Genomic DNA, 27,122 nt, shown 5'->3' on the forward strand with positions numbered 1-27,122 from the left:
GCTGTGTAACACCTGACCCCTGGAAATGATGAGGAGGATGAGGAAGATCGACTTGTGTGTACATAAATCTGCGGTGTAAATTTGACCAATGAAGGAGATAATGGAGCCATTATCCAGCAGCGGGGCATCTGTCTGTGCAGTATGTGCTGTATATATGGGATATACAGCGTAAACTGCAGGGATCAGAAGTGATCAAAGGGTTAATTGACTGTTAATCCTCCATGCTGTTGAGATCAAAGACTTTCAAGTTTTACGATCACAATCAGCACCTTCTCCATGGAAGCAGCTGCTAGATACCCTCTGGCAAGGTCACCGCTGATAGAACTTTGGATTTGTTAGGGGTTTTCATGTGTGCTTGTGTGTATCTGCGTGGATACACACACACACACACACACTAGTCTCAGACTAGAGTTAGTGTTAGTGTGTGTGAAACTAAACAGGTTCTGTGATATTGGAGAACATGCTTTTTTAAATCTTCAGTTGTCATGGTGAAGCCTTGTGTAAATGTTAATTTGATGTGTTGGAAGAAAATTAAACATCCACAAGCTATGTGTTTATCATACATGCTTGCTGATGTGTATATATACACGGTATAAGTGCCGTTTTGTAATATGGTACAGTGCAAATACTTTGAAGATATGGAGTATGAATGAAATACTTATTGGGCAACTTGGTAGATACAAGGGAATAAAAAATGCTGTAGATAAGCAAGTAACATATCTGCGTTTATGAAGGACCTAGAAATAAATTACACCCCACTGTAAGTACTTTTTAAATGATGCATATCAAACAGTTATTGGGTATACATAGGGCACCAGGCTTAATTTGTATGTTCAACAGCTATATAGCTATATCATAAAAAGGAGCCAAAATATAGATAGATTATTGTATAATGTATATATTTGGCTTCATGTAGCAACATTCCCATAAATTCCTCTTATATTCTCTCTTACTTTTCTGTTAGGAGGGGGAAAAAAAAACAACAAAAAAAAACAGATGCACCAAACTTTCTTAACTATCAGGTGTGAAGTCAGAAATTGGAGGCAGGAGGCCGATTGATTTTAGCATTGGGAACACCCCTTAAACACAGGTGTAGTGCCATGTGCAAATGCTCTGGCATTTACAGGGACATATTAATGACTGTAAATGTGCCAGTTTAACCATCCTGGCTAATTTTCACCTGCAGTCCCTGGACAGGTGTAATGACAGATATAAAAGACACATTTAAATACATTAAACAGGAATAGCAACACTGTGCATATAGCAGAGCTCACCTTATAAAAACTACTTAAAATAAGGACAACAACATATTAAACAAGGCACACTTCAAGTTATTTTCATAAGTCATGGAGTATGGTCACACACTTGATTGTCCCTTAAACATGATATTAGGTTGATTTTAAATGAGTGACGTGTTACAGTCTCCTCAGAAGGTAAAAGTCCAACTCTTGGTTTTCACCTTATGACAGGAAAACGTTGATTGTTACTCACATTGGACCACAAAATTTGATTATCATTTTAGGAAACATATACATATAGCTATAGTTATCAATACTGTTATGTAGTTTGCTCCATTTCCCTGTCTTATATGACCTAATAAAAATATTAGAGTACTGTGATTATTAAAAAGCCTACAGTGTAATTTATTTTAATGTGCCTCTTAAACACCAAGCTGTTATCCCCTTATTCCTCAGCCTCTTGCCTTCTTCTATTGTATCTGCATGTTCGGCCCAGTAAGTACGCCAGATATATACTAAAACTGACGCCATAATTGGCAGGCTGTAATCTTTAGTGTTACAGAACATTTTTGCATTCTGCTCCTAAAATCTCTTTTTTCCATCAGGTTTGCTTGTACTGAGTTCCAAGTCTGATTCAGTTGTACAAACTTGTTTGTGAGAGTTGAATATTAGCAAAATCAGCGCCCCCAAATTGCTATATAGGGCCACCTGTGGTGCACCACTTAGGAGCACATTTAATTGACAAAAATGAAGAAAACAAGAGTAAAAAGAAGAACCTCACAGTGAAGATCTTGTCCTGCTATTTGAAATTAGAAGATGAAAACAAAACAAATTGCAGTGTCAGTAGTGGCATTAGTGGAAAAAGTTGATATTACTACAGCTGTCAACACTGCATCATCAGAGAGCTGTACTGTGACAGAAATAAAGAACAGGTTTGACAGGAAGTCAGAAAAAGCAACAAACCTTTCCGTGAAGCAGAGTGGTCCGTGGCTAAAATGGGAGGCGGTCAAATCGACCTGATGTCACAGAGATGGACGACATCTCTGTGACGAATACTTGCTATTACAGATGATGTCACACCTGTAATGGAGTCACACTGGACAGCGACCTGCACAAATATCCTATATGAAAACGTCCCAGAAAACTGCTCAACTGTGGTGGTTACCAGCTCAAAATACTCCTTTTTACATTGGGTGTGATTTTATTTTTTTCACTTTTGAATAGGGATCAACGGTTTTTAGCCCCCAATCCAATCTGAGTCATTAAATATTGAGTATCTGCTGATATTGATTCAATATTTTCTTTAGACAGTGCACACTTCAAATACATTTAAGTCATTAAAATCAACCCAATCAATGTATATGCTTGACAAATAAATAGTTTTGCATTGCACTAAGAAACAAAATGCCTGCATCAACGCCGTTCCTGTTTCATGTTCCATGTTTTTGTTTAGTTTTTTTTACACATTAAAGTTTGAAACAACTGTAATCTTTTTGGCCTTTTCGCTGTCTGGAGGGAGTTTCACTATGAACTGTATTTTGTGTTTTTTTTCTGTCGTCTCTACATCTTCTGCACGGATTACATTAATTAATTACTCTTTTGTTGCAGTTGCAGTGGCGTGTTGAGTGTGGTTGTGTCAGATCTCTACCCTCTCTCTTTCAAGCACAGGCAGCCCTGCCCATGGTGAAACTCCTGCTCTCTCTCACAAACAGAGCAGAGTGGAGGAAAGAAACAGTGAATGTTGACGATGGCTGCACCGTGCATGAAATCTTGGTGAGGAAAAACAGTTGTGTGACAGCTGGTGTAAAACAAAAGATCGGATCGGATCAATAAAGCTCAACAAAGCAAATACCGATCAATATATATATATATATATATATATATATATATATATATATATATATATATATATATACACCAATATACTTTTGAGTGCAAAAAGCTGTTGGAGGAAGTTCCACCCAGTTTATCAAATGTATAGAGTTGTATACTATCTTAAACCTACATGACTTGAAATCGAATATCTCTCCTTATTCCAATTACACAAATCATTCAGAAAATAGCCTTTTTTAATTTCCTATTACATCTCTAGACTCTCACCCTCACTGCCAATATTACACCAGTGCAAACACACATTTAGGTGCTGCTCTGACCCCTTAAGCTGGATGTCTCTGTCTGTCCAGACAGACAGAGAGATCCCTTAGTTCAGAGGTTCTCAATGACCACAACCTGGTATCAGTCCATGCATTGACTGATAAATGTGGAAGCACTGTTCACTAGACTGCACTTTTTTTTTTTTAACAGATTTTACATTTATACATACATAATATAGGTGGTTACTGACAATAATTGCTGAAAACATACAAGTAGGTTTGCCTAATGTGTGGATGGCACCCCTCCATCCAACTCCAGAGTTGTTGTTGGTCTCCATCCCCCAAAAAGGTTAAGAATCCCTGCTCTAACTAACCACAGTGATTCACTGTTACAGAGACCTTCACTGGCAGTATCACCAACAGACAATGTGTGTGAAGGTGTGTATGTGTGTATTAGTATCAGGATCAGAGAATGAGTTTTCTTTTGTTCTAGTCAAGATTCACTATGACTTTCTTGAGCTTCTCCCTCACTGGGAGAACAGTAGGTTGAGCTGGTAATGACCATGTAGAGTATTTATTTTTATAGAACCGTATTCTCCATAGTCCAGACTGCATGAGTCCCTTCCTGCGCACAGACTGTGCTAACACAACCAGCAACCAGCCTTTATGGTCTCCAACCTTGACTTCCCAGCTGTGAGTCCCTGAGCAAAAGCCCTTTCTTCTTTCTTTAATACTCTCTTGGTTTTCAGGAAGCGGTTGTCTTTCCCTACATCTCCCACTGGTCAGATGTTCAGACAGCTGTGTTTGGGTCCAGAATCACAGGACTGTAGGAGGCAGTCTCCTTCATCTTCATCTTGTCCCAGATGTTGAAGGTCAGGTTGCCGAGGTGTTTGACCACATCGATCAGTGCTCCTGCGAGCATTTGTGGATCCTCCTGCATGGGGCACTGCTGGTCTCTTTCCACTTCAGCCTTGTAGTTGTGAAGGAATGAGACGTCAGCCTCTCCCCTGATGCTCTGACTGTGTCTGCAAGGGCTCCCATCTCTCTGCTTAGAGCCTCAATACACTCCTTTATTATCTGACTTTGTTGCTACTCTTTCTCCCTCAGGGTAGCCATTCAGGACTCCTCATCCTCTTGTAGAAACTGATGAAGCTTCTTTAACTGCTCCATAATCTGCCTCTCTGTGTGTCAGGCCTGGACCTGAATGTGTTCTGCTGTTTGATCAAGCTTCAATTTAACTTGTGTGAAAAGCTCCAGTTTGTCCTGAAAGTCCTTCAGAGATCTCTGGAGCTCCTGTGCAGTGTAACCGATGGGTCTAAATCTGTGGTTGGTGTGTATTTTGGAATCTCTGCAGATGTGACGCACTGGCTGCTCATGGTCAAGACAGAAGAGTTTAAGTTTCTCAGAGTGAACATCCCAGAGAACCTCTGAATCTCTGTCCTGTAAGAAAACCTCACACAGATTCTTTAATGCCAAGTTTACAGGCGGTTCTTTCCTTTCCAAATCTTCTCTTACAAAGTGGACACTCACGAGTCAATTTCTACTTCCACCAGCTCTTCACAGAAGCAGTGGCTACATGACAGGAGGACAGGAGTCACAAAGATTTCGCAGCAGACCGGAGAGCAGAGATTCTTTTCTGACAGGGAAGCCATTTTCTCTTTCAGTGAAGTTGAAACACAGCAGCCGGTCACGGCTCCACTCCTTCCTCTAGTAATTTCACTGAAATGTTCTTTCACTTTGACAAACGTTTTTTTTTAAACTTACATTCAGTGTGCAGTATGTCTGCAGGTGGAAGTAACAGTGTCCTGTTTCTGGTCGCACTCTGAGGAAGCTTTGAGTTGAGTAAGTTAATCTTTTCTTTTGTCTCTGAGTGTCTCTGCAAAGCCTTCCCGGCATTCTCCGAAACAGTGAAATCTTTTTCCAAATCAGTGGCACCCTGTTCAAAGCTATTGGCCTTTAAGACCAGGGCCAGGCCAGCCATAAAGTGCCAAACTTGTCCTCTGTCTTTGCTACATGCCTGTAGTCCAGAAATGCCTCCAAGACCAACTGGCTCATGTCAGAGGCATACACTTCCAAGCAAAGTGGTCTATGAACTTTCCGTATACAAACTCTGTATATCTGAGCATCTGTCAAAGGTCCATGTCTCCATAACTCCACTGTCTCTGTAACTTATTTGTTTCTTAGTTTCCCAACTAGCTATACTGAGAAAGCTAAGCTACAAATTAACACCATGCTAACAATGGCACAACATGCCATTGTGTGTTTTATGAAAATAAAACACACTGGTGTCCCATAAAAAGAACACTGCTGTCAGCATCTTGTGTTTGCAGAAATGGGCAGATTCAATAAAATGAGTAAACAGGACACAGATGTGTAGTAGCATCTCATCAGCAAAAGTTTATTTTTATTTTTAAATGCCCATGCCAAAGTTTCAAAGGAGACACACCACCTTGACTGCAGAAACACACAGAAACATTTAACTAGCAATAACACACTACCATTAGTTCACAGAAGAAATCTGAAATATTATTGTGACAATTATAGATGGATTAATAAAACACAAACAAACCTTTAAAAAAGCTTTGAAAGACAAAACCAATACACAAGCCAATAATAACTTAATATGACAAAATGGTTGAAATCCAGCTCCAGAGCTAGGGCGTGTTTAAAAGACTGTAATGGAAGGACTTACTGTATATGGGAGATAGTACAGACATTTAAATATTTGGTAATTAATGGAAAAAAGGAACACTATAGTTTGAAATGTGCTGTATATAAATACATAGATAGATAGATAGATAGATAGATAGATAGAAATACTTTATTTATCCCCGAAGGGATGTGTATATATAAACAAAAGTCCGACAAAGCTCCACCCCTCACCTGACTCACCTAAACAAACCAGAAAAAGGAGTTAGTTATTCTTCTTCACTATAAGAGAGACTGTGTGAGTATATATGCAGGCAACCATCTGACTGTTGAGTCTGTGGCGGTTACTACTGGCCTTCTGAAGGCTGTTGACAACCTGATGTTTTTGTGCTTTCCTGTATTTTGGAGTCTCTTGGCTGGGTTTGTAACGTCCATGATGGAGCTGCTGAAATCATCCCTCGGCACTGCCAGGCTCAACTCTACTGGAGCTCACGAGAGGCAGAAACTTGATCCGGACATCCCTACTGTTTAGCCTCATCATTTGCCTCAACTGTCAACCGTACTACAGTATGTGAACCATGTCGTTCCTGAGGTCCTGGTTACTGAGTCTTATTTGGTTGGTTTAGTTGCTGAATTTCTGTGGCCAGTTTAGTTATTTTTTTCTGCTCATGCTAGTTGTTGTTCTGTGTTTGCTTCCACCTATGTAAGGTGTGTGGGTCATAATAATCAACATGGTAAACGTTTTAACATTTACAAGTACAGATTTGGCTTATTGAAAGAATCCTTTATTACTGGCTTAATGGTAAATGTAATTGCAGATGACATACCAACTTTGGTTACGACTAGGAGGTGAGAAACACATGAGCTTTTTTTAATATATGTATATTTTTGGGGGCTTTTTTTTTTTTTTTTCAAGCTGAAGATATTAAAGGGAGAGAGAGACAGGGGGGGATGACATGTAGCAAAGGGGTCGGATTCGAACCCATGGCCACTGCAGCAAGGACACAGACTCGGTACGTGGGACACCAGCTCTACCCCGTGAGTTATCCTGGCATCGTAACCCTTGAGCTTATTTATATTCTTTATTAACACTAACTGATGCTTTATAAGAAGGTTGGATTACTACAGTACAACAACTCTAACTACAAATTTCATCGCTTATTAGAAACTTGGAATCTCTAAAGTGGATGTTAATAGTTAATTGCGGATCTTAAAGGCATTAATAATTAGTGAATTAACCATAAACAAAGCCACTAGTTGCAACTTATTTTATTAAAGGGACAATTATGAGAACTTCTATCTGGCACGATCCTGCTTATGTTGAAGGATTTTCCAGTTTCTCTTAAAGTTGGGACGGTAACTAGCACTAGCTGTAGCTGTGTCACATCCGTATGCGTGAGAGTAGGTAATGTGTATGAGTGAATATAGGTACCAGGGCATTTGTAATCCAGAGGTCTGCCAGAAGTGCAGGAGTGAGAGGGAATTACCATCTGTTAGTTCTCTGCCAACATCCAACGCAGCACTAACCGTCTTCCTCATGCATAATTACCCCCACACACAGGATGAGGCTGATTCTTCTTCATGAGATTGCCTCAGTCGTTGCCTCCGCTCACTCCTAAAACCTGATTTAGCAGCAGATTACAGAGTTGGATTAACACTGCCGAGAGTCAGGAAGTGCTTTCAAAAGCAGACCCCAGGTCAGTGCAGGACTGTTTCCCCTGAGGGATCAGGTCTTAATACAGTAAGGATACACTAAGCTTTGCTGTGGGATGATTTACAATGGGTGCATTGTTAATGATTTTAAACTGTTGTTAATCAGTTCCTTCACATCCATGACATCCTTTCCACGTTTAAGTAATTTCCATAATTTGAATTTGCCACAGCAGGTACAAAATGAACTGTTTTTGTTTGTGATTGGTCATGTACTCACGTCTGGGAGAATCAGTGTTTCTGTAACACAGAAGGGTGTTGATTATCACGAAAAGCACAGACAGAAAGTTGGTGTGAAAGGGAGTTACCGTCTTTTGACTGTCCTGTCATATAATTCTGCAATTGGCTGTCTGCAGGCCCAAATCCTACAAGGAGAGAGTCTTTCCACTGCTTACGAATATGTCTGTCTGTCTAGACATTCTAGCCTTTTCTGTCAGGGTGACAGGGGTAACTGCTGTCTTTTTCTGCTGTTTCTACACGAATCACGAATTCAAGCCGAATGGAGGGCTTGCCTAATTCGAAGCCTGACACAGAGAGGGAAGAAAGGATTCTGCTAAAGATAAAGACATAACTAAAGAGGATGCAAAGATAAGGAAAGACTAATCTAAGAAAACAAGAAAAGATGAAGAGGTTGTTTAGTATGCCTCTCTTGTGCTTTGTAAATGTCTCGCTTTTTTTATCAGATGTGAAAATGTCTTAGTGCCTGCATTTCTCTCTTTCCCTCTCTCTATTTCTTTCTCTGTCAATTTCAAAAGCTTTTCTTCCTATCTCCAGATCTTCATTCTTCTCCATTTTATCCCTTTCTCCCTCTTTTATTCTTCAGGCAGTCAAAGCAGAGCAGACAGCATGCTCAGAGAACAAAACAGAGTGCACAGTCAGTGAAACTGAGCCTCAACATTTCACCTCTTGTCTTTCTCATTTTCTTTTCTTTCTCTCCCTGTTTCTCTTTTTAATCAAATGAGCCACCTGCTTTTTGGGTTCTTCTTGGAGGTATGTTTCACTGCAAGGGCTTTTATATCTATTCAACCTTCCTCTCCTCTCCTAACCAACTGCGCCAAATGGTTTGTTACACAGAACCACCTGGGAAGTCATCATTGGAAACGTTTGGAAAAGGGCAGGCACTTGGCAAAAATACTTGGCAGGTGATTGGATGAACCATATGTCTGTCACCATCTATCACAGGTAAACTTCAACCAATCAGATCAAAGAACGACATAACGTAAGTTAAACTCTTACTGAAGCCAGTTGGGAGAAAGGGAAAAAAGCCTTCAGTGCCGTTCTTTGCTCTTCTTTTGATAAAGAAATACTCTGCAGTTGTGATATAAGTGATACTAGCAGCATCTATGCTAACCTCTTTAGAAGCTACCATTGCTCAACAAACAGTGCCTTCTCTCTGCGCCCACCTCGGTTGCTGTCATGACTTCCTGATTGGTCCGGTACCACTCAGTGTTTGGTCACAAATGCATTGATTAAAGCAAGAAGGATCCTCACGAGATCTTCCGATTTCGTAATCTTGCAAATCCAGCTGCCTTGCAAGGTTTTTTCTCTCCTCTCCTCTCCAGAGGATCCTCTGCACTGTTGAGGTGTGATATATCATCCCCCTGGGCATTCAGGGAGGCAGGTAGCCTGTTAAGGCTGTAGGTTGTCTGCGCTGTTGATATACTGATAGCCTGAGGAGATCTTCTGCTGCTATTTAGATGTTGCTATCTTCTGTGTATGTTTGGTTGTGTGTGTATGTGTAGGCTATAAAGTTCTCAACCAGCAATTTAGAACATGCTCATTAACATACAAAGGACTGTTTGCACACATTTAACATGCAAAATAGGTAACATGCATTATCTGCTTTTGTAGATAATGCATGTTAATGCATGCTTTTTGCGTTTGTCTCTTTGTTTTTGTGTGTCTCACACACACATGCGTATGGGTATGGGTGACTCATTAACCATGCATCCCTGATTAAATTGATACCGATAGATGGAGCAGGAGGGAAAACAACCTTTCCTATAGTCTCCATGGCCATTCTCCCTCACCCACTCCCACACACACACACCTCTCTCTCTCCCTCTCTCTCTCTCTCTCTCTCTCTCTCTCCCTCCATCTCTCCAACTGCCTCAGCATCTTGGAGCCACCGGCAGCATTAACAGTGAGGGAAGAGACTCTGTTTTCACACACAGCACAGAGTGGAGCCAGCACTGACGCGCAAACACACATAAACGCACACATACTCATTCACACACATGCACAGGGAGAAAACGGGAGGTTGACGGAGGCTCCAGCTGTAGCATGTCCACTGGCTGCAGTCAGACATGTAGGAGGAGGAGGTGCTCTGCTCGCCGTTCCATGTCCGCTTCAGTCCTCTAAGCACCTCCCATCCCCCCCTGAACGCTCGCTCCCTGGCTCTGCAGTTGCTGAGGGGCTGGCTGGAATGACCCGGGAGAGCGGGAGAGACAAGGAGATGCGCTAGACGGGGCTGCTTGCCGGGAGGACTCTCTGATCCTTGATCCCTCCTCTTGTCCAGGCTGACAGATACAAGGCAGACCTCTGATCTGCCCCACAGATGCATGCCCATATAGGAGGGCATGGCTGTGTAGACCGAGGGTCTTCACCAAACACGGCCACAGAGAGGAGTATCACCACAGAGACACGCAGGTAAGAGGAACCACAGCTGGGGCTGCTCTGCTGGATTTCCATCTATATTGATCTGCAGAATGTGTCGTCTGATATATAGATTACTTTGCTTCTTTGATTGTCATCTTTGTTGATGTGTTGGTTTGATTATTAACTGAAGGTTTTGCTGTGAGTGTCCTGTTTGTGCTTTCCTGCTGTGCTGCATGGTCATTGATTAGAAGGGAGATGGGTCTGTGGATGAGCACTGTGGCAGCATGATAATGGAATATGTGTCCTGGAGGACATGGTCCGATATCCATCAGACATATGGGGAATGTCAGTTGGAATAAAGGAGGAACAACAGGGAGGTAAGCAGGAGAGAAGAAAAAGAAAAGAGAGACAGACAGAAAGAGAGGGATTGAAAGTCCATGGCATTTCATATAATTTATTTGAGTGCCATATCCTATGGGCTTCTGCTGTTTTTTGGGGGTGACCATTTGGCTTTGCTTTTCCTCAGTGCTTCATTTGTAATTCATATATTCATCCCACACACCACATTTGGCCAGTTTTTCAATTAAAGTCTGAAGGCTGTATTTCACGGTGTGGCAGGTTAGATGAAATGCCATAGAGGAGTTTGAATAAAGGGTGCTTACTGTAGCTGGAGAGTAGGAAGAGCTCTTGGGTGCGAGTGTGGTGTTACACCAAGTCAAGCAGGGTGGTAATTTGGGGTAGAAGCCTGGGGACAGAGAAAGAAACTGATTTGCTGCATAATTAGATTGAACAGTTGCACACTGAGAAAACACATGTTTGAGCTATGAGAGGTTCACACAGAGGGTGAGAGTGAAAATGAACATTGACAATCATATAACTAAAGATGGAATGTTACTGTTGCCACCTTTTCTGTGGCTGCCCCGACAGAAAAGGGAAAAGGTCAGCTTACAACCTCTGCCAACAGAGGATTCCTCCCCTCAAACCTCCACTAAGCCTCATTACAAGACTCTAAAATGGTTATAGTGCTTTTCTCCTTCTGTGGATGTCAATGACAGGGGCAGCAGCAGGCCCAAAGTGCATTTCAGAGAATGGCCCAGGGTGGATGTGCTTATTCAGAGGTGCCTGTGGCTGAGAGAGATGAGCTGTCTAGTGCCGTTGTATGGAGCATACATCACTGAACGCAGGGCCATGGACCCAGGAGGAATCAACAGAAGGAAAGCCATTACTTAGATGACCAGGCTTCTCTGATTTGATCATGTGGCTGTGCAAGTTATAGAGACACTGGACAAGAGCAAATGGAGGGAATGAGACAGGTAGAGCACCAAGGCAGGCCGGCAGTCAGATAGGGAGAGAGCACTCTTTTCAATGCCATGATTCATTCAAGAGGCGGTACATTCAGCATTCAGCATCTGCCAAAAAATATCAATATTTTCCATTATACATTGTGTTTCAGAGTGGACGATGGCTGATTTAAAGGTTGATTTTAAAAGCCATACCGCCACATCTATCTAGATGCCACTCAGCCTGACACTGGTGAGACTGGCCTTTGATGGAGTGGCTGTCTGATTGCAGAAAATGCATGTGTAGGTTGATTGTGGGAGTTTTTTTAAGGCAGTAAATACATGCACAGGCATCACTCGAATACAAGTTATCAAGTAACGTTTCCTTTAGAAAAGACATTTAATTGTAGATATTCAGAGTTTTCTGAATGTGTGAAATATGATCAAAAGCACACAACAGCCCTGAAATCCTTCCTGTGATCTTGCTGTACATTGTGTGTGTGCGAATAACACACAGCTGCTATTTTATCTTCTCTGTCAACTTCTGCTTAGTCATTAGAGAGAGCAGAATAGCCCCAAGGTTGTAGGGTAGAACAAATTAATACAACTTATGGTGCAGCCTTTGTCCAAGTGCACAAACAGATACCAACCTCACATAATATGGCTCATTAGAACTGGACTACCAGAGAAATACCAAGTCTGGACATTCTTACAAAATCCAATCAGCATCAAAGTAGCAAGGTCTGATGCACATGTAAGGAGAGGCAGTTGGCATGGGCTGGCAGCTCTGCAGAGGCACATAAAAGAACATTATAAAAACAGACCTGGCACTCGATAAAACCTACAGATTACACCAATTACAGTGGAGGGCATTTAAATGAGGGGAAACAACACACATTATTTCAGTCTCACAAACACTTTACGCTGGTAGTTAAGCACGAGTGGATAGCTCTGTTGTAAGACACGTGAACACTCTCAGAGAAACGCATGAATGCACACACTCACACCAACTGTTTTCCCCTGCTGGAGTTGATTTTAAATTGAAGCAGTGATCTCCATCTTCAATCTTGTTAGGCTAAATTATTTCTGTCCAGCATTTAAAGCTCTGCAGGATCTAAAACAGAAGATGTGGTTATAAAGAGGTGCTTTTTTAATATATTTTATATTTTCATTATTATCTACAAATCTCCTGAAATAACCAAAACCACCAATAAAATGATCCTGCAAACGAGTACTCTCTGTGCAACCATAGGCTGATGTAGCTAATACCTCTTAACAATTGAACTCCATTGTTGCATTTCATACGTGATATTGTAATTGCAATGAGCAGTAAGTTATTGCTTTCAGCAGTGTAAAATGAAACTATATCCTTGCATGCTGTATGACGTCTGCCCAGTAGAAAACTGTGCTCTGGAGGATTAAAAAATGCAGCTGTGGAGTCACATCAGGATAAACTATACTGGCTAAGTCAATCAATTAAATGGTATCTTGCATGTGTTTTGATGGAGTTAAGTGGCATGCTTTGGCTACAAAGACAATACTTGTTAGTAGATTTTTTTTAATCACTCCATTATTGGCTTTTACAAAATAACACCAGTTATCCTTTGTTTAATATGAAACTACAGATGGGAAATATTACAATATCTACAAAGAGACAATGAGAATGTGTCAACCATCAGATATTTTTGTATGCTGTTACTCGCTTAGTCGTACTGGAATAAACCATTGTGGGTTCCTCTGGTAAAAAACCCTTTTCACATATTTTTGTACACTTGAATAGAACTGAGTATGATCTGAAGTTGAATTTTATCACAGGAATCCAAAACTCCTACATGACAGTTTTTGGTTTTTTTTGATGGGCACTTTGTTGCTGAAGTCTGGTGGTTACGGGGAGGAACCCTTTTTCTCAACTCTGACAACCAAAAGCTAAATCCCAACACTGATCCAACTGATTTAGTTCCCATGGAAACCCTTTGTATTTCTAAAGAATAGACAGAAAAAGAACAGTCATTTGATAGATAGATAGATAGATAGATAGATAGATAGATAGATAGATAGATAGATAGCCCATGAGCAAAAAGAGTATCCACTCAAAAAAAGGTGTAGAATAAATTTCTCTTTATTCTTCACTTGCTCGCTCGCTCGCTCACTCTTGTGGTCACCCCTGACAACCAGCTGTTTCTGCTGCCGTATCTGAGGGCCAATCCGGCCAAGCTGTAGGCCAGGTACACGAGAAAAAAAAACCCCAACAACCACAGTAATAAACTGGCAGTGTTACTGGGGCGATAAATATCAGAGTAACAACATGCATATTAATTGGTCTTTTGTGCCAGCGTATTTCTGAGAATCACGCTAGTGCTCCGCAGCAGAGCAGTGCAGTGTGAAGTAATTTCCTAACTTGGCCAGGATCCCAAACTATCAACTGGGAAAAAGAAGATAAAAACACTTGCAACAAATGCAAAAATAAAACCACACTTTCAACACTAGATTGTAAGATATGTGTGTGCTATGACTAGCTTTTTGCATCAATGGCAAAGAGAGGTTGTATCTAGAAGCTTTTCCAGACATAAGTGTACACTTAAACCTAGAGGGATGGCAATGTCAGTGCGTCACACACATTCACATCCTCCAAAGGATCAATTAATAACTTGATCTCCTGGATTTTCATTTACCACCACAAAGTATTTTTTTGTCCAATACTTTGGTTTATAAGCGAACACCTGCAAATTATCATGACATTCCCATCAGCAAACTGTACTTCACAAAGGCAGTCAACATTGTGAACCTTACCTGCTGAATATTAATGTTAATGTTAATGTTAGCATTGTCATTGTGAGCATGTCGGCATTCTGGCATTAGCATTTAGTTCCAAGCAATGCTGTGCCAAAGTACAACCTCACAGAGCCACCAGCACGCCTGCATTCAGACCAAAAACATCGCATTAAAGGTCTAGTGTGTAATATTTAAGAGGATCTATTGTCAGAAATGGGATATAATATGCATAACTACGTTTTCATTAGTGTATAATGACCTGAAAATGAGAATCGTTACCTTAGAAGTGCCACGGGTCGCCTTCCATGGAGTCTGCTATGTTGAACCGCCATGTTTCTACAGCAGCACAGAATGGACAAACCAGACACTGGCTCTAGAGGGGACGTTCACGCACATCACAGCCATCATAGTTTCTCCTTCAAGCTTGAAAGGGGAGGATGAAGCTGGGGAGTTTCTGCAACTATGCTAGATGCCACTAAATACTACACACTGGTCATTTGATGCAAGGGACTGTGTTGATGATGTTGCTTCAGGTACATAAAATATGATCCACAAAGTCTAGTTTGAGCAAAAGTTCCATGAGTGTGAAGGCTGATCAGAAACCAAAACGCTCCACAGCAGTGTATGATTTTTTTCAACTCTCTGGCAATCATTTTATTCTTAACACTTGAAATATAAACATATGGAATTTATGTCACAAAGTAATCAGCCAATGTTTGCTTGCTTATATTTGCTGCTTGCCAGATGATGTTGCGTTGTGGTCTGGCAAAAGTTAAGGTTCAGCTATTTTTCTGGAGCCTTATGCACTGGCAAACCCATTGCCGTACTGAGAGCTGTGGTTTTTCACAAAGGCCTATAGTTTATCTCAGCGTGGCCTAAATCTTGTCCCTATCCATGTTCCCTGATGTAGTGTTCATTTTGAGGTATATATCATAGTATTATTCCACTTTAAGGGCGAACACAGGGAAAGGGTAATGGTTGAATGAATTAACATAAATACCCATGGAACAAAATCTCTCTCCAACTTTAAAAGCTCTTAGGCCAAAAATGGAGGCTTCATGTCCACAGTCAAGCAACAGCCATAGCTGAAAATGCCCGGGGTCATGCATCATTTGGGAGATATGTGGAGTCTTCGGGGATAGTATTTGCATTTTCTCTCGCTCACACAAAATTAAAATCTTGCACATTTGCACATAAATATGTATGCTTTACACACATGCACAAAGTAAAAGCACAATCATTATTGTGAGGATCATGTTGATGACTTTTTGTTTTTGTTTCAGAGGGTACAAACATAGCCAAGGGCCATAAAGCTAATTACATTATTAACTGTGGTTTCATGTTCCCTTCTCTGTCACATTTTGCTCCAAAGGCTGTTTTAAAATATCCATTGTATTTCACGACTGGGCATCACAAAACACCCATCTAGTCCACCTGAGCTTGTGTCTGTACAGGTCTTTCTGCAGCCACGTAGAAAACAGATGACTGCAGTGTTTTCTGCAGGTTCAGCTCGCACCCCTACTTGCACTTTTCATTTGTCAACAGCAAAAACACAGGGATTTTAAATGTGCTATAGATCTGTGTGCCGTAACAAAAACTCCATTTTGCAGGTGAGGACAGCTTTAGAAAAATAGCCAGGGGGTAAGCTGTACACAGAGGGAGAAGTGGTGGGCAGAGATGGTGTGTACTGCCGGAGAAATGAGGAGATCAGTGAGGTATACTAAACTGAAGAGCCATCAGGACTGTCTCTCATAGTCCACACTCCATGTCCAAAATCCAGAATGAACTAAATCTTTCAGTACAGTAGGTCTTTCACCAAAGGGATAGGGAAAAGTATTTGAAAACAGATATATTTACTTAATATTTCAAAAGGATTTAATGGATTTTTCTTACTCTCTCTCTCTCTTTCACTCTCCATCACCCTGATCGCCCACCTCTCTCCTTGTCTGGGCCTGTTGTGTTGTTTCTTCCTCTTCTTCTTGAAATCTGGTTCACATGACGTGTACATACAATATTGAAATGGCTCATGGACATGGCACAACAACATCATTCTTAGCAGCTTAAATGGTTACCTTTTTAAGTATTAAATGGAACTTGTCCACACAAGGCAAGCAGTGTAAAACGTTTGTTTAAATATCACGGTTTTCATGCTAGAAATGTAGGTAATTTTTGGTTTTAAAATGTGTTTAACTGAGAACAAATGTACATGTTCCATGAACTTACCCCTAACATCCATTAAATACATTTATAAATTCTCCTTAGTTCATGTAAAGTTTACATTTTGGAGGCTCAAGGTTTTACCCCAAAGCAACAGCACAGAATAGATCTTATCTAAGCCTTAAGATTAACTACAAAAACTATAGTCTTTCCACACTTCTGTCTTTTGTACACATATTCCCCATTACCCAATGTCCATTACATATTGAGAATAATAGAAAAGTGAACCATCTGTCTTCAGATAATATGCAGAAAATGAAAAAGAGTCTGATCAAGATAAAAAAGAAGCAATATATTCCTCGAGTCTGATGCAAGTCGGAGAAACAGACAGAGGCAACAAAAAGAGATGCACATGGATATGAAGTTGAAGATGATTGATGATCTTTTTTTTTCCCCCTGCAGAGGAGGAAACAATCTGCTGGAAGTGTTAGAAAGTAGATTTTGACAGTGCATTTTAAGTATTTTGAGATGAGGTTTAAAAAATAGTAGGGATGCATGGATAGCTTTTCACTGTCATGCACTACAACAATCTTGCCTCACTTTAGGCATGGCTAAAGATTTAAGAAGCCTGATAATATTTTAATTGCCTCGCAGCTCCGATGACACATCCCTAATAATGATCATCTTTGTGGGCCATTTGCTAACAAGCTGTCAGAAACTGAATTGTTTCGCTCCTAAAACAGATATAGTAGCAGAGAGTGAAGGTTTCGGTAGCCCTGCTGCTTGACTCACAAGACATCACTTTTAATAAATGTTTAGGAGTCTGCAAGAAAACACACGATTTTCTGTCTGGTTTTGTTGCTCAAGTCTTTGAGCTGTTCATAAGACAGAGCTCTATGTTAAGAAGTTCAAACAGATACAGTATCTGTTATATAAACAGCAGCAAGCAGGAAGATGAGCAGAGGAGTTTCACAGCAGATAGTGTTCTGATTTTAACAATACAACCCATTGCTTATACTGTAGACAAAATTGAGCCATTTATGTACAGTTATTGTATACAAACAATAATCTCCTTTCATCCTACAATTGTATTTCATTGATTTGCATTTGACTCATTTGAGTTGCTATTCCCCAAACTATACGCTCCTCTACATAAATAACAAACTTAATATAACTGTGGTGTCACAAAATGGAGGGTTCAGTATGCAGACACGGGACCGACCATGCTTACAGTTTTCTCTACCATGCAGAAATAATTGGAATCGTATATTCTATTCAGTGATGCACATTTTCCATCATCATTACCTCACAAATTTTTGGCACTCTTACGAGTCAAGAAGCATAAAGAACAGAAAGAGAAAGAAGGAAAAAGAGGCATACCACCATACGTTCAGTATTCAGGTGGGCAGCCTCCAGGGCAAAATGAGAGAAACAATGAAAGGAACAAAATCAATTTGCTAAATAGCTTAAAGGAAGTTAGCACACGATTTTGCATTATATTGCAAAACTACATTTGATTAATGGGAGCTTGAGCATACTGTATTAATATGCTCCAAGAGTTGCAGCCAAGACCTATACATTTTGTGCTTTAAGATGAATTACTTTCAACTGTGCGTTTTTTTTTTAACAGTAACTGTTTTACACTGAATTACAATGGAAACCACTGTGTTTGACCTCAAAAACAAATATATACAGAAACCAGGGGCCAGATGCATAAAACTCTGTGTGTCTTTAGATGTAGAAATATGTGTTCGCACAAAACAGGAAACATGCTTATGCAGTATTTTCGTCAGATTTATAAAATCTCACATACTTCTATTCCTACGTGTTTTTCCCTCGTACATTTCAGTCATCCTGAAATTCTGCCTTCTGACCATTCTGTCAATGGCTGGTGACACCCACAATTGCCTGATTTGCATATGAAGGACAATTTTATGGAACGTGAACTGGAGGTAATGGTGGATCAAACTGACAAAAGAAAACGTGTTATTTGGACAAACTATGGTATGAACAATAGATAATGAATAATGAAGTAAGGTGAATGGCAGAAGGTAACAGAGGCAGCTTCGGATGCTGGAGGAGATTAATAAAAAGTGGTCTGATTTCAAATGATCACTAAATACTCGTTATCATCTAAATTACGCAATAGTAATATCTTCTAGCAGCACTAAAGCAGCCACTGTATCATTTGGCATACCTATTACTTACGGCTACAGCCTTTATATAGTGACGCTTCATCATGCATTTGATTATTTATAACGACTATTATCATAATAATTATCATAATGCAGTGACAAACTTATTTACTCGAAAGAAAGCAATTAAGGGTTGTCAAAAAAGGTTGTTAATCACATACATGCCTATGTTAGTGAAGTTTTCTTTTTAAAACTACAGATTGTATCCAAGAATAAAGTTCTTAATAAGAGCCATCTCACAACATCACACTACTCAAAGGACTACGTGGGGTACGCATTGTGTACCAGTACTCACCATGCGTGGATACCTGCGTGGAAGTGGTATAAAGAACACTTTCCATATGTATGCATGGTTTATACATCATCATAGAGGCTACATTATAGATATACACTAGAGTATGCCTGGATTTATCAGCAGGTGGGTGACGTAGAAGAAAAGCACCTGTGTCGGTTCATAGATTACACACTGAATGTACTGTCCTAAGTGTTCAATTGTCCCCACTCTGATACTGACACTTTTGTAAAATATCATCAAAATAATTGCCACAGCATCTACAATAATTAGATTTACTCTTCTATCGCTGTAATTACTTTCAAAATGAAATCATTAAAATTGTATTTATTCAATACCTGGCCCACTGTGTTCTGTCTATATTTTTAGACGAAACAATTATACTCATTATGTTCATATTTTAAAAATGCCATACAAAAGCCAGAATCATTTACATGTGTGCCTGCAGCATTCTTAGTGCATTACTGACTGAATATTAATTCTAAACTTGAATAAATAAAATCTAAAAGCAAAAAATAATCCCTGCAAATAGAGAACTACCCTGCTCCTGATTGAGAAAACTGTTGTCTCAAACGAAATCAGCTAATGAGAGTGAGTACTGAGGAGATCTCTCCTGGTACATGTGATTTGTTGGAGAAAATAAGTGAGGATTCATCTCAATCTTCTGTTATTGTCTTTCTGTGGAGATTTGGGAGGGATCTGATGCTCTTTGATGTGCCTGCTGGTCCCTCCCTGAAGCAGCGCAAACCAAAGATATAACATTTCCTTATAATACGGGGCTTCACTTCAAAGGTGTAAGAAGAATGAAACACTTTGACGTTATTGATTGTAACAGTGTTGCCCAAACAATTTTGTAAATTGACATAACACAATTTATTTTAAAATGTTAGTTAAAAAAAAAGTAGACAAAAACAGACGAGAATAAAACTTTGAGGTGTGAGGTTCGGTCTTAACCACAGCACCAGAGCAGTATCAGTTTTTATAAAAGTTTTACACTGATTCAAACTGCCAAAGATCTGGTTGTAAAACTAGCACAGAATCATGATGCCAACAGACATGTAAGAGCCAAAAACTATATAAAGTGCACTGTACAGGTAATCACCATTACCACCTGTACACATTTACAGTTTTTTTAATAGTCCATACATCTGCTTGAGTATAATTAGGTACAATCGCACACAGAATTATATATTTATGAGAAAATATGTGTATGCATGAGATGTGGCACTATCATGTTTTATACACATATACACACATATAGATCTTTTCTGTGCTGTCACATATACTGAAAATATCAAATTAATGTACTTGTACTTTACTTGAGCATTTCCATGTTATGCCACTTTAAAACTAGGACAATAAAGTGCAGAGCAGATGAGAATGTGGATTCAGTATTCTGCTAACTGAGTGAAGACAGACTGTGTAATTCCCCTGCAGACGGTGATGCTTTCTTGCATAAAGCTTTGCTAAATTCTGCTGTCAACACAACATGTCTATGTACAAACACAAGTTACGACTTAGACAAAAAGCTCAGATTAGCATCTGAACGCAACTATGTCAGATTCTGTTTGAATCAGACTGATTGCTTGTGTAACTGAATTGTTTTGAAAACCACACAGGCAGGGTTTATATTCATCCACAGACTGTTTCGGGGGTTGTAGCTTTCAGCCCACAGGTCTGTTAGCATGCACACTACATACTGTGTGTGTGTGTAGATGCATGAGTACGCACAGCTAGAACAGCCCACAAGGAGTTATTACTGTAACAGAGATTCTTCCCAACCCCCCTCATTCACGTACACATGCACACACACACACACATGCAGACCAAAGCTGCAGCACTGACACCGTGATTGTGTGGGGGTACATTCATTCTCTTCAGAGAAGCCTAATTTAAATTTTTAATGGATTCAGACTCTTTGAGGAAAATAGAGAAGTGGCTTTAGTGAATGCTTATAACCCTCCACCCCTCCCACCTCTAAATTTCTATAACCCTGGGGGAAGGGATGCAGCCCAATATGAACATTTAATGTAATTGGACACACTAAATGTGGTATTATGCAGAACATGTTCTCACGTAAATAGCACTCTGCCATGCATGAATGACTGATTTAGTTTGAAACCCAGTGTTCTCTTTATTTCTTCTCTCAAAACTTTGAGCACAGTATTCATTCATCTATCTATCTATCTATCTATCTATCTATCTATCTATCTATCTATCTATAAAAAATAATACTTATTTTGTATCAAACAATTGCTACTTATTGTAATGGGATTTATTATTGATCACTGTAGTTTCCTTCAGGTGCTTTATAAAACAATCTGATACAGTTAGATTTCTTTACAAAAAATTAAGTGCTGCTCACTTATTTCTTTGATTATAGTGATTATTAAGTTGCAAAGCACAGTGGGAAGCTGTAGAAAAATCTATATGAATCATACTCCCAACAGGATAGACTATAACAAGCATAGTCTTGTGTGCAATGAAACATCAATGCAAAGTGACAACCTGGCAGGAGAAGCTTAATGTCAATCTATATCAGTCACAGGGATGTACACAGGGTGTATAAGGAACAAATTAATTAACAATAAAAATCACTATATTATATTTTAAAATGTAATGTTAAAATGTTATTTATTGAGGGACTTTAAAAAACACCTCCAGTATGATGCATGAATGAACAATCAAGGCAGTTCTCCACAATAATGTTTCACATAGGCCTAGAGTCTCTGTGTATTTTATTAAAACTTCTACTACTAAAGAAGCTTTGATGGTGCTATTATGCAGTGGGCACACATATGAGAGCTTTATGTTTTATGTTATACTATATGCTGTCAAGGTTGTTGGTTTTCTGTTGATATCCCCCTAAGGGGAATAAAGGTTTCATTCATACATGCAACATTCAACTTCAAACACACGTTTGTTCTTCTATATTTATGAGGACTGAAAAATGCATTTCAAATTCAGTTTCCTTGTCAAGGCAAGTTTTCTTTTATATAAATAAACTTAAACTTGCATTCAGTGTTTCTCATCATAATGCACTGTGTGTATCCTTCAGGTTTAAAGCATTTCCTTTGTCGTAAAACATTTGCAAAGCCAGCCATATGAACCCTGGCACTGTTTTTGCTTGCTTGTTTTTTCTGAAGTTGTTCTTCAACCCTAACCTTGGAATTTTGCATGCAATGAGGACTGTGGATTTTGTCCCCCATCATTTACTTTGGAAGTGCATTAGGAAGGGATCTCTTAATAGCCAGTATGAAGAGGAGGAAGAAGCATTAACATTCATACGGGCACCTGGTAGAGGAGACTTGAAAATGGTAAAAAATCAATTTAAATCCATTATTTAGCCTTCTTTAGTCTTCTTGTCTTTTCTGGCACAATTGCTCCAGAGAGCTAATATTGGTCCACTTGAGTACCTTTATTTAAATGGCAAATATTAATACTAGACCGATTTATGGTTAAGTGTACGTCTGCCATCCCTAAACTCACCATGAGCCCAGAAATGATCCAAAAGTAAAGGTATTCAGCAAAACTATCTATCTATCTCTATCTCTGTAGTTTTTTCCTTATCTTACAATTGTAAGAACATTTAGCCTCACTTACTGTACTGTAAATGGACCTGCAACACACACACACACACACATGCACACACTGAGACACAGAGTGAGTCATGCAGGAATTAGGGTCGTCCTCTTTTGATAGCTTCTCCCTCCTGACATTAGCTGATGGTTACTGCCTAGCTGGACATCTTTTAGGTTGATATATAAAAACAAAATCTCAGTTGATATTGACCAGAATTTTTTACAGCTATCTAACGGATAGTGGTTTGCACAACTGAGAGCCACTGCTGAGATGAAGCTCTTGTCTGGTTAATTAATGGTCTGCAGGTAATGTGGGCGACCCATTCTCCAGCAGCAGTGGAGTACATTCTCTGGAGAAGGATCGGCCTGTAATGAAGGGCACTTAGACCACCTGCCAGGAGGCCATGGTCATGATTAAAAGTCACCGAGAGTTTCGTCTGACTGAAACCTCACAGATGTGTTACTGAAACACTGTGCTGCTGTAAACCAACAGGGTGTATCTTTATTCAAAGAGTGTAAACAGAAGAAACCACAAAAATGCAGTAAAAGACATGTTTGCTTGTAATCTCAGTGCTGATGATAAAGTATCTTTCTGTGAGAAGTGCAACAGTGATAAATTGTGCTTTGACCAGCATATTTTCATCTGGCGACTGTCTCCAAGGTGAAAACTCTGGATTCAGACAAATCCTTTGCTAATGGCCTGTCATTCCTCTTGGGAATACAGTAAACACTGGCTCTGTAGATTCTGCTGTAAATTATATTTTAGAGCGTGTGTCAAATATGCTGACAAGACACAACAAAACAAATATAGAACATGAATAATGCACTGACTAATGAAAGGAAAAAGTCAAAATAAGACAATATTCACGCACAAGCCTGTTGGGATATGTACATATCAAGTCTCGATTTGAATGAGTAAACTGTAATCAGTTTTCAGAGTTTGCGGCAGCAACACACAGAAGGATGCTCCTTCTTATTTTGGCTAAAGTAGTTTTATCCAGCAGTGGTGTACAACCACAGCTGCTATGTGCAGGTTTTTGTCTTTTTTTCCAGAAACACAATGGGATTAATTATGATTTTTTCCCCAGGAAATGGAGCCAAAAAGAGTATATGTGAGTGTCAGTAGCATACCATATTGTGTTCCTATATATCCTATTTTTCTAAAGGGATTGTAAATACAAATTATTCATGAATAAATTGATCTTAACTGCCTTTGCCCTTGTGTTTGTGATTGTTAAGCTTCTCCATGCTGAACATGCTGCAGTCTGATAAATATAGTAAGACTTTCTGACATTTAAAGTGTTGTGTCAGCTTTTGTTTGCCATTTTAGTCACAGTCTGCGGTTCAATCAACATCTGATTATATTGTTTTTATATGTTTATTGCCTCCGTCAGCGAACTTGGAAAGACAATATGTTAACTTCACCCCAGATTGTCAGTGAGTTGTTTCATCTCTGTTGGCAGGATCTGTTTAAAACTTGACTGGTGGAATTTGGCTGACATGTGTTGAACAGGAAAAGATCTGCTGATCCAATTTTGATGATTCATTTTGATTTTTCACTTGTGGAACATAATGCAGCATGCATTGATCTGGAGTTTCTGCCAACTGACTTATTTTCAATATTATTGTAAACTTAATGTTGACCAAATCCTCTTCATATCAGCGTGTAAAAATCTCACCACAAGCTCTATTTAGTTCTGGAGCTTTCAATCATATCACATGATACTCATCAGCAGTTGGAGTTTGACCACTTGTCATGGGATTGTAGGTGTTCAGATTTTGTTTTGGCCCATTTTAAAGACTTCTTGTCCATGCTGGCCACTGGCGCTGGAATATGGGGGAAAACAAGACATTTTATCCCACCCACTCTCTGGTGTAATGGTAGGCTCTTCAATTCTGTACTGATGAACGGAATCACTGTCTTTCAGAGTCTGTATCAGACTCAGTTTAAAAGCTAGAGTGAAGATGCTGGTATCATATGAAACTAGATCTAAGGCATCCATTGGTACCAATGTACCATCCTAGTTTCTTGAGAATGGGGCAAAATAACCACAAAGTTAAACTGACAATGGCAAAATTGGCATGTCCATTATCAAAGGTGTCCCTTGACATCTCCTTCAAGATATCTGGCTGACAATTGGTTCTGTGGGCACACATGAGTCTGCCCTTTACAAACATTCCCACTTTATGCTAATTAAATGCGGTATAACTGTGTGTATTTGAATATTTCTGCATATTGGAGCCCCTAAACAGTATTGTTTAAAATGAATTCCTGACCTTGAAAACAACAGTGATCTCACCAAAAGGTCCATTTAGTAGCCGTTCTTGAGCTTTCTATTCATAACCGTTCATTTGCATCAGTTCAGCACCAACTGCAAATATTCTGCCTGTGAAGATGATGAAGATGATTTTTTGCAACACTCATTTTGACATGAAATAGGATAAATACAGGTGTTACCAATGATACTAATTTAGGTTCTGTTCAGGTCAAACAGTCATTGTGCTGCTATTGTGCATGTTGGCTCGCTGGAAAGTCTCTGCTAAATACACTAAATGGAACAGAGACTTAATTAGTACCATTGGTGACACCTGTGTTTACTCCACTATTTCATGTCAAAATTGCTGCTATGAAAAGGGTCTGGTGATATTGTTTTGTCAACTGACCATACAAATTGATGAAAGCTGCAATCTTGGAGAACATTCACCATTGGTGGTTTATATTTGAGGTTATCCCTCCTACACAGTTACTGTACATGTAAGTTACATATTCAGCCTGTGCCACCCATCTGTCTGAACATATTATAAATGAATGTGCATGAAACGTATGTGGAACATTTAGAAAAATGCAAAGATCACAGTTCCCTCATGTCTCTCATGCCATCAAACTGTTAAATGCTCATGTCATGTACAGTGGTTTTTGTGTGGTGGGTTTTAGTATAAGTTTTACACATTGTTATGTGTGTTATTATATTTCATGTTCAAGTCTGTGTACAGCATGTTCTGCTTCTTTCCCCCCTTGAGGACAGTAAAGTTGAAAAATTGAGAATTGGAAGAATAAAAATTCTCCAAACTTGTTGTAATGGTGGGAGGGCAGCTCTTTAAATGGCCACTGCCCAAATATAGCTCAGATTGTCCATCTGGTGTTGTGATATTTGCAATAGTTATTTAAAATGGCTAGAATTTAAACAGCCGCATTTCATGTCTCGGTTCAGAAGCAGTAATGAAACAAGTGATCATGTGAAACAAGCTGATGATCTAGCGTGAGAGAATATATTAATTGGTCCAAAATGTGGAACTGGCATATCTTGTTAATTGCATAGTGTTGGCAGTTTTTGTATGCAAACTATGGATTGCTATCTATTGCTTAATATTTCCATCATGTATTCACATTATGCTTTCAGAATACTCTGATATGAAAACAAGTCTCTCTATCCAGAATTTCTCATGGCAGTTGAGGACTTCATATATCTTTCTGGCAATTTGTGGCTCCAACAGAACATGTGGCCAGCTTCTCGTTTGCCAAACGTCTCACTGGGCAAAGGTGCTGCTCCCAGCTAAAGGCTGTAATCTCTCTCACACCTGGCTAGTGTGGCCGAGGCCAATAACTGCCTGCCTCTCAGACTCATCAGCCTGGCAGGCAGTAAATCAGCTCGGGCCCCTGCAGGGGCCCTGAAACTGAGCCGCATGTCACAGACAGCTCTGTACACCTAATAACCTTCCTGCAGGCTTGCCCCTTTGTTGGATATTTGCTTGCTTTGTGAACATCAGTATGTGGATGAAGACAATTGGATATATTCTCGAAAATACTTTTTTTTTTTCACAGGAGCTTACAAAAAGTCCAAAACGTCATTTTGATCATTTGCGATGCAGGAACAGACAACACCTTCCATCCAGAGGGAACGCTTTCAGCCTTTCTGCAAAAGGCTGCGTGATTACTTTGAATGCAGCTCCTCGGGTAGTCTTTTGTCAGAGCATCAGGGAGAAACTGACATACATTCCTTGTGTTTCGGCTGGTGCTGGATTCTGATGTGTTGTTATCAGTTTGTGCCAATGCTTGTGTGTGTGTTTGAGTGTGTATGTGTGGTGTGTGTGTGTGTGTGTGTGTGTGTGTGTGTGTGTGTGTATGTGTTAAGTGGATTGCTTTCTGAGCCGGATGCGGGAGCTTGGTATGACAAAAGCTTACGACTTCAGACAGACAGATGTTCCTCTTCAGATAGCGATCTCAGCATAGAACATGGCTGTGAGAACAAAGCTGTCTCCTGTGATTATGCTCCCTCTACCGCCTGAACCTGGGGAATACTTTGTGTATGGTACAGTCAAGACCCAGCTGATTGGAGTCACACAGAGTTAAATGATTAATGCATTTATGACAGTTTCTATTTTTATATCTACCATAGTGGCTTTTTGAAGATGATGAAAAAAAAAATCCAAGCAGACTAACCAACTTATTTGCCTTGTTTTTGCTGTGAGTTTCAAAGCCCACTGAGATAAGAGAGTGGGGGATATGGCAGCTGGCAGAGTGGAGGTTGTTTTTGAAAAGGAGAAACTTCAGAGCCA

General features: G+C 39.7%; 1 protein-coding gene across 3 annotated transcripts in view; it reads left to right on the plus strand.

Moving 5' to 3' along the window:
* Positions 1–9,812: 9,812 nt before the first annotated feature.
* The window catches only part of frmpd3 (FERM and PDZ domain containing 3), an 84,767-nt gene continuing 67,457 nt past the window's right edge, over positions 9,813–27,122 (plus strand). For all 3 annotated transcript variants that reach the window (XM_051420377.1, XM_051420382.1, XM_051420378.1), the window contains exon 1: positions 9,813–10,339. The gene's annotated coding sequence lies outside the window, so the exon portion shown is untranslated. The remainder of the gene's footprint in view (positions 10,340–27,122) is intronic.

The sequence above is a fragment of the Dicentrarchus labrax genome, unplaced genomic scaffold (assembly GCF_905237075.1).
Source record: "Dicentrarchus labrax unplaced genomic scaffold, dlabrax2021, whole genome shotgun sequence".
Lineage (NCBI taxonomy): Eukaryota > Metazoa > Chordata > Actinopteri > Moronidae > Dicentrarchus > Dicentrarchus labrax.